Below are 7742 nucleotides of genomic sequence, written 5' to 3'. Positions count from 1 at the left end.
TCTTTTACTTAAAGGTTAACTATGCTATATAACATAGTCGATCACAGGAGTCAATGATGTCTCATCACATTCGCACACTGCAGAGACTAGGGTATAAAATCTTGGGGGTCATTCCTAGAAATTCTGCCTGCTACAGCCTGGTTTCTTGGTTGGACTCTAGCATATATTCGCTAACTCTCCTAAGCCTCAGTTTCATTATTCGCAAAAGTGAGTTTTAATGCTCTTTGCCCTGCTTGCCTCACAGGATCTTAACGTAGATGTAAGATCAAATGTAATAGCATGTCAAACAATGTGTAACTCAGTTATACAAACATTACTGTAACTCATTGGGGATACAAAGCTCTACATACTTGAAGATGGTGAAGGAATATAAAAATGTAAGTTACTGCTTTTATAATAAATGTGTTCCTATTGGCTGAAAATTTCAATATCTGATACAAATAGTCAACTTTCTATTTTACTTTTTCTAATTATGCAAGACCTTGTAATAGCAAATGTAAAAATTGCAAGCCACATGCCACTAGGGCCAAATAAAAATTTATAGAATTCTCTTAAAAGGACTCTATATATAGAGTCCAAATAAAAATACATTGAGTCATTTTAAAAGGATCCAACCACATATATCAGCTGAACTCTACATGTTACCAAAAACAATGGAACCTTTTCAGATTCTCTAATTGGCCTTTGGAACTTGTGTAGCATCAAGTATGCAAATGAACAACTTCAGACCTTGATTACTCCAACCTCCTCTCCCACTGTCACAACCACTTCTGTCATGACCTAGTTATTCTCAAAAAGTTCCCTCTTATACCTGGTCAAACTTCTCTTACAATCACCTGTGACTCTCCCTCTTGGTCTTGGATCAAAGAATCAGGACATTAAAAGTCCTGATTCTTCCTGCCCCTTATATTTATCTCTACTTGAATCACTATGTTAGTTCAGGTCCTCTGAGAGAAAGATGCTAAGATGAAATTAGATGTGCAAGAGATTCGTTGAGGAAAACCCTGTGGGAGAAAATGGAGAGGTACCTAGAGGAGTCTGGGCAGACTGTCTGGCTGCTATGTAAGACTCATCCCCATGAAGGAGAAAGGACAGGAAGGCAAAGAAGAAAACCCTTAAGATTTCAATTTTAAGAAAGTTTTGACAAAGCTGATTGGGAGTATTTAAGGCAAAGCTGCCCGCCGGAAGAATACTGCATCTTTCAGGAACGAACTTGCTTTAGTACATCTGCTGTGCTTAGTAACTGGCTGGGAGCAGCCACAGAAAGCATGGACTCAGAAAAAACTTGGTGATGAATTTCAGAGGCAGCGGCTAAGACCGTCAGTCTATTATTATTCTTGCAATAGTTGTCATAATTACTATCAAACAATTTTTTGTGTGTGAATTCATGAGATAATGGTCTTTTCTTTCCTGCTTTCAAGAGCCATGTCATTGAAAGAGCTAATCAATTAAATTTATGCTGCATTACTGACTAAATACTTCCATTTATCATACTTTATTTTAAAATACTTTAACTCATAGCCCAATGGTTTTCAGTTAACCAAATTCTCGCTTACCATCCTGGTTGCCCCTTCTGTCTTTTCCTTAGAAACGTTATTATAATATTTGCAAGATGTCCTGAATCCTGAACCCCCAATCTTCAATGAGCACCAAATGGTGATTATAGATGCCCAACTGTAGAGATATATCAGACAAAGGAAACTTCATTAGTATGTACCAATGTTTGGACTCCAAATGCTTTTGTGTCTGAGGCAAAAGGACTCCTCTTCCTTGGTGGCTTAAAGTTAGGCTGAAGAAGATTTACATCATGTTGTGCATGACCTCTTTAGTTTGGTTCTACTTATTCTTTCAAGAAGGCAAGAGTGGGGAAAGTGTCCCTTAGTGAGCATATTTTGTACAAATGAAAACAGGGTACTAACACTTATGCCAGGACGCATGCATAAACTAGAGTGGTTCTGAGAAAACTGGGATATATGATCACTCTAGGGTCTCCCCTCTCAGAGGTAAGGGATACTTAAACCTTTTACATCACCAAGTAAATGGAAAGAAAGACAGCAGGGAAGTGATTCCAAAGAGAAACCTGAAAAAAGCAATGCAGAAAGAGAAACACTTTAGCCTTTTCTTTCTTCTCAAAACTTCACATTCCTTTTCACTCTGCTTCACTTATGCTGCCCTAGTTCCAGAGTGTTTCCTCTCTTGGGTGAAGATGGGAACAAGTACATGGGCCAGCAAGGCATGGGTGGGACCTGTGCTCCCATTAAGGTTCTTCCAGAATCATTTCTACATGATTATCAGCTTGGATCACATGGACTTGGGGATTATTGGTAGTTTTCTGGGGGTAAACAGGGCATATTGTGTCAGAGGACTTTTTTTATCTGTAATAATTTGGGGAAATTTTCTTTTCTATTAAGTAAAACCGAGATATGTAATGAATTAGGATGAAAAATTCATCTGAATTTTATAAGTGAATCATGAGAACTCAAAGATACTTAGCCCTTGGGACCACTTTATGCTCCTGTTCAAATCCCTTCGGCTAAGCATGATTATTTACTATTTTCAGCTATTAGTTATGTCTTGGAAAAGTTTGAAAAGAACTGCCCAATAAATTAGAGTGTGTGCTCAACATTCTCTTAACTTCTTTGTCTCTTTCCAAAATTGGATCAAACAATATTGGACATGATCAGCTTCCTACTGTTTTGACAATCATCTGAGGATACTTTTATAATTGATAATTTGGACTAGATTACCCAATGTGTGATGAGACACAAGGCAGTCTGGACTCCCCATGATATGGGGGGGTATATCAAATGGATATACATTTGAGTAGGTAGAGAGATGAGCCAGGGTTTATTTCTTCAACTAGTATTTACTGAATGGTCCTATGTGCCACAGCTGTTCTGGAAACTGTGATACATTAATTAACAGATAAAGCCTTTCCCTCACAACGCATAACAGACCTGACAGAGAATAATGTACATACAAACTAGTAAATGAGAAAACAAATAAAAGTATTCAGATAGTGCTATAACTAGTGGGATGTAAATCGAGCAGGAAGGAAGATATAGCCTGCTTGAAGTGGGAGTCAGGGATAGCCTCTCTGAGGAGGTGACATTCGACCCGAGACCTAAATGAGAAGGAGATGGTCAGATGAAAATGAAGGAAGTAGCAATGGCAAGTACAGAGAACTTGAGACAACTTGGCCCATTGGAGGACAGAGACAAAGCCAATGTGGGACTACAGTGGATGAAAGGGAGACTGATTGGAGAAATAGGCAGTGCTGAGGCCATAAAAGGTCCTATAGGTCATGGAAGGACATTTGGTTACTATTCTAATGACAGTGAGATGTTACTGGGGAGTTTTAAACTGGGGAATGTCATAACTGTCCAGATGTAACCAAACAGTAAAACCATTCTTCCTGAATAACTTGGCTAAAAAGAATATTATGACTACAGATGTACATGAAGATTAAGCAGAACATGGAAGAAAGGCCTCAACTAAACTTGACCTCACATAAATATGGGAGGAAGATCAAATGGAAGCTGGGAGTGTTAAAAGAATGTAAGGGGAATGACTTCTAATAATGAACAAAAGGCTATATTTTATTATGAAGAAAAATATTATGCATCTTATATATGCAGAAGAAATTCCCATTCAAAAGACTTGGAAAAGTCTTGAGTGTTTAATAAACCTTTTAAGATATAGAAAATTCACATATTTAGAGCTTAATTTCTAAAGAGCTCAGACTTCTCAGTGTATTATATACTATGAAATTTTGTTTATTTTTAATTTAACCTACTTGAGTGCAAAATCAATAAGGAAGCTTAAGGAATATAAACAACTATTTAACATGGCCATTTAAATATATTCAAAGTTAAGAATATCAGCACAGTGTTTCTTTGATATGACAACCCCTCCTCCCAGGGCACTTAAATGAAGGGTGGGTGGGGGGAATCTTAACGTGAAATTGAAAACCCTGAAATCATGTTTCCAAGGAAAGAGAAGGAAAATAGGAAAAACAAAAACAAACAGCAGCAACTCATTTGGAAGCTCATGGGAGAGGCAGAGGAGGGTTCATGCATCTCAGACTGGTTTGCCTTAGCAAGTGAATTATTTAAATAGGAAAAAAACCAGGGGGCTGACTCAGCTTCAGCAAACTCTTGCTATCCCCTGCTGAGGTCTTCGCTTGGTGTGGCCCCTGCCACTCTCCTGGGACCTTGCTGCCCTCCTCCTTTGTCACTATGGAGAAACAGGAAGGAATGTTTATTAGCCAGACTGACTGGGGTCACACCCAAGGCAATATCAGGTTTTTACCTCTCATGGGCCTGGGAAGACGTTCAAGGATCAAGGACAAGGTCCCGGTTAGAGTGAGAGGCAAGTTCAAACCTTTGAAAAATAAACTCACAGCCAGCATTTGGCACAGGCCTCTGGAGTTTGCAGAATGTATCTGCCTGTGTGTGATTTCATTAGTTCCTCCTGCCAATCTAATGAGATTTTATGTCTTGTAACAGGAGGCAATTGGAGTCTCAACAGGGGAAGGAGCTTGCCTAAAACTGCAGGATGGGTAGCACTTGGATCCTGACTTTCTGACTCCTAGGATTGTGCTCTCTTCAGATGATCACATGCCTTCTTGGCAGATGTTTCTAACAAACGAGAGAATTGCCCAGGATGGGACTCTGCTAGCTCCCTTGTCATGAGCCATTCTCTCCACATTGCCTTTTAGTTGCACCACATAGTCACCTTCAATTAGCTGTGTGAATAGGCTCACTCCTATGTTACATGCACTAAAAGTGAAAATGGGGAGAGGGAGAGAGAGATAGAGATAGAGATAGAGAGAGATAGAGAGAGATAGAGAGAGAGAGAGAAAAAGAGAGAGAGAGAGAGAGAGAGAGAGAGAGACTCATATTATGGTATGTTCCCTGCCGCACCCCACTTCACTCCCTCTCAACAGGGAGAAAGTACCCAAAGAAAATTATTGCTATGAAGGGCATAGCCAGCTAAATGGGTGTCACTTAGTCTGAAAAATCTCAAAGATGTCAATAAGCCACTCGAGACAACAAGGAACCTGTTTTCCTGTCGTCATTCCTTCTCAGTCCTTGGCTTTGGGAAGGGTAACTTTATGGAAAGAGAAGAACCTCTGTGGAGTTAAAAGCTTTATGAACTTTATTCTCTGCAACAAATCAGTGGAACAGCCTTGTTCCATAGGCTGATGGTTTTCCCTTTCCCTTTCCTTTTTAACAGCTATATATCTCATGGTCCAGACTTGGAGTACAAGTAATAAGAAGAATAAAACTTAATCCCTTAAATAGATTCACCATAAGTTAGCTCAGGGCAATTCCAATACAAGTATGGTCTGTGATCCAACAGGTGGGTGACTCTGCTGCTGAAATTCACATGGAAAATCACCGTGGCCTTTGCTTTTTAGCATACTCTAATCCTTTTGTCCATTTTCATCACACGAACTTCTGAATATAGGATTATTAAATGGATGGGGAGATATTATGAAAATGATTAAAGAAAAAAGTTCTTATTTAGGGGTGCATACCTGCCTATCTCACCATTGTCCTTAGGCAATCAGGATCTTGCTTTAAGAAAAAGTGGACACTGGAGTCAGGCTGCTGGAGTATGAATCATTATGCTATCATTTTTCATTTGTCTTTTCTCTGTGACATTAGGAAAGTTATGTAAAATTTTGTGCCTCAGTTTCCTCATTCAATATGGGTATAATAACTGTGCCTGTCTTATAGGATTATTGTGAGACCCAAGTGCAATAATATATAGTACACTGTGCCTGGCATCTAGTAAGCATTCATTAAGATGACATGAAGATAACACAGATATATCTTAACATGTAATTATGATTTTTCTTATTCAAGGCCAGGCGTTCCAACTTAATGGAGTTAGGCAAACACAGTAAATTAATTGCTCTTTCCTTTTTATGCTACTTCCTTTGAAGAGGCAGTCAAGTTCCATTTGACTGATTCGGAACTTTTTAGTAATGTATATTATGCTGACTTCACTCTCACGTGCCCTCGGGGCTATAATTCATCAAGTTAGGCGAGCAAAGAAGTGTGTTGGTGAAAGAGAAATGAGGAAGAACAAGGAATAAAAAAAAGGGTCATGAGCTTATTCACTGCCAATATTTGTTATATGAAACAATGACCATCCTTCAGAAGTGTTTGTTCTCTACCGTACCGTAGGTATGCAAGAATTATCATTGCTCAATAGCTGTCTCAGTCACTACCTGACAGACTTGGGAGGTCTGGCTATTTCAGGGCGCATTTGACATACGTGACATTTTTGGATTAAAACTTTCATGATGAGTGCCAGTCTGGGTCCGAAATGATTGAAAGCTGTCGCCATCTATAGGCTAGTTGTTTGTAGTAAAATAATTTCCCTTACGGCATTACATTCTTGGTACCATTTATCTAGCAGAGTTCTTCAGTGGGCTTGAGGCTTAGCAGTAAAGTTAAAACAATAACCAACATCCCAAACCCAGTGACTCTCAAATTTCAGTGAGGTGGCATAGAACTTTAGCATGAACTTGGGCTTGGGTTCAGCTAGACTTTCATATAAATCCTATATGAACACATAGTAGCTCATATGTGTGACCTATATGATCACATATAGTAGCTGTGTGATCCTGGGCACTGATATTAAACCTTTATGAGAAAGCTATCTCTGAAATATGGGAAACGAATCTTCCACTTAGGTTGTTGTGAAGATTCAATGAGTTTTAAAGATTGTGTATACTATAATGATCTATATTATAGATGTTTCATAAATATGATTGCCTTCATTTTATTCTTTTCTTGTCTCATTCTTCCCAGTATCTTACAGACAGCACGTTGAACATTGTGGGATGCATAAGCTATTGAGGCCTTTGAAGCTTTCTACTACATGGAGGCTAGGGTCAGAGTCAAGATTTATGTTTTGCAGCACACTGGTCAGCTGTTTTTGCAAATCAGGTTAAATGATTTTTACATGAGGCTGAGAGCATGGGAGATACTAATGTGTGTTCCCTAATGAGCTACTGCATAAGTAAGTGCTTTGTAAAATGTCAAGGGCTCTAGGATTATATGGTATTACTGTCACTGTTGTAAGCACTTCTACCTTTCTTTCTCCTTTTACAGGTTAGGAAATTGAAACACAGAAAGATGAAAAGTGATTTGCCCAAGCCTATAGATAAAAGCAGTGGCAGAAACAGGACTGGAACCTGTATCTCTCTACTAATTTTTTTTATTATAAAAATAATCTTGTTTCAAAATATTAAGAAGTCACAACATATTGGCATATGTCTTTCTGGTATATTTTCCTGTGTTGTCATCATTATCATCTCCATCATCATTATATCCATCATCATCATCATCACCATCATCATCGTCATCATCATTATCATCACCATAGCCAACACATAATGCTTACCTAGTGCCAGATGCTGTCTAGGCATTTTACATATATTACTGGTAACTCATGTAATCCTTATAACAACCTTATAAGGTGGTTGCTATTTTCCCCATGTTACATATGAAGAGACAGAAGCATAAAGAAGTTGCACAGCTGGTAATTGGCTGGGATTTGAACTTAAGCAGTCTAACCTTAGAGTAACGATTTTAACAACTACACTATATACATACAAATTTACAAAATAAAACTGGGCTGAGACAATACAAACAGCTCTCTTTTCATGTTATAATACTTTTTCACTTCATAACACATAGTCACTAATGTTTTAAAGATCAAAA

At 38.4% G+C, this 7742-nt stretch overlaps 1 long non-coding RNA gene across 1 annotated transcript; it reads left to right on the top strand.

Moving 5' to 3' along the window:
* The first annotated feature begins 5241 nt into the window (after positions 1–5241).
* LOC105533790 lies at positions 5242–7280 on the top strand. The gene is made up of 3 exons (XR_001005172.1): positions 5242–5364; positions 6828–7038; positions 7131–7280. It is a non-coding gene; the product is annotated as an uncharacterized LOC105533790 (long non-coding RNA).
* The last annotated feature ends 462 nt before the right edge of the window (positions 7281–7742 follow it).

Source organism: Mandrillus leucophaeus, unplaced genomic scaffold (genome assembly GCF_000951045.1).
Source record: "Mandrillus leucophaeus isolate KB7577 unplaced genomic scaffold, Mleu.le_1.0 Scaffold1287, whole genome shotgun sequence".
NCBI classification, from domain to species: domain Eukaryota; kingdom Metazoa; phylum Chordata; class Mammalia; order Primates; family Cercopithecidae; genus Mandrillus; species Mandrillus leucophaeus.
The sequence above is the reverse complement of the archived record's forward strand: the minus strand, read 5'-3'. Positions and strand labels throughout refer to the sequence as shown.